Source organism: Mastomys coucha, unplaced genomic scaffold (genome assembly GCF_008632895.1).
Source record: "Mastomys coucha isolate ucsf_1 unplaced genomic scaffold, UCSF_Mcou_1 pScaffold21, whole genome shotgun sequence".
In the NCBI taxonomy this organism is placed as follows: Eukaryota; Metazoa; Chordata; class Mammalia; order Rodentia; family Muridae; genus Mastomys; species Mastomys coucha.
This window is the reverse complement of record NW_022196904.1, coordinates 22657851-22659336: the sequence shown is the minus strand read 5'-3', so window position 1 is coordinate 22659336 and position 1486 is coordinate 22657851.

The window sequence follows — 1486 nt, the reverse complement described above, 5'->3', positions numbered from 1 at the left end:
TTATATTTTCAAGATGGCACAGGAGATAAAGGACCTTGCTCCCCAAGCCTGACAACCTGGGTTGGATCCCAAAGACTCATCAGATCTAAGCTGTCCTCTGACTTCAACATGTGCACATACATGCACACATACATGCAGGCACACACACTAACATTGTGTTTTAAATTAAACTAGGCACATGCCTTTAATCCCAGCAGAGGGGGCAGAGGCAGGTCGAGCTCTGAGTCTGAGGTCAGCTTTTTGTACACAGCAATTTCCAGGCCAGCTAGATCTATATAGACCCTGTCTGAAACCAAACAAAGCAGGACAACAACAATAACTATCTGTCAGAACAAACAACAAAATGATGCTATCTAGTGTGGTGGATCAGACTGTTATCTGACCACTTAGGAGACTGAGCAAACAGAAATATTCTGAGTTTGAAGCCAGTCTGGGTTACTTAGTGCCTTCTAGGCTAGTGTGGACTGACCAAGAGACAGATTCATTAAACCATCAATTATTTTAAAAGTCAAGGTTGGAGAGATGGCTCAGTGGTTAAGAGCAGCAGCTAGTCTTCCAGAGATCCTGAGTTCAGTTCCCAGAAAGCATCTATAATGAGTTCTGATGCCCTCTTTGGGCTTGTAGGTGTACATGCAGACAGAGCTCTCTCTCTCTCTCTCTCTCTCTCTCTCTCTCTCTCTCTCTCTCTCTCTCTCTCTCTCTCTCTCTCTTTTAAGATTTATTTCATGTATGTGAGTACACTGCAGCTGTCTTCAGACACACCTGAAGAACGCATCAGATCTCCATTACAGATGGTTGTGAGCCACCATGTGTTTGCTGGGAATTGAACTCAGGACCTCTGGAAGAGCAGTCAGTGTTCTTAACCACTGAGCCATCTCTCCAGCCCCAGATAGAGCATTCATGTACAGAAAATAAATCTTAGGGGCTGGAGAGATGGCTCAATGGTTAATAACATTGGCTGTACTTCCAGCGGATCTGGCTTCAATTCCCAGCACCCACATGGCAGCTCACAACTATCTGTAGGTCCAATTCTAGGGGATCTGACATCTTCAAGCATGCAGGCAAAATGCCAATGCACATAAAATTAAAAAATTTTTTTAAAAAGTCAAGTGTGGCCAGGCAATGGTGGTGCATGCCTTTAATCCCAGCACTTGGGAGGCAGAGGCAGGCAGATTTCTGAGTTCGAGGCCAGCCTGGTCTACAGAGTGAGTTCCAGGTTAGCCAGGGCTATACAGAGAAATCCTGCCTTGAAAAAAACAAAATATCCGGGCGGTGGTGGTGCACGCCTTTAATCCCAGCAGGTGGGAGGCAGAGGCAGGCGGATTTCTGAGTTCAAGGCCAGCCTGGTCTACAGAGTGAGTTCCAGGACAGCCAGGGCTCTACGGAGAAACCCTGTCTCAAAAAAAACAACAAAAAAAAGTGTGTTCTTGGTACAGCTGCTTGGAAGCAGTTGTATAGCTTTTGTGGGCTTTGTTTTTTCAAAATC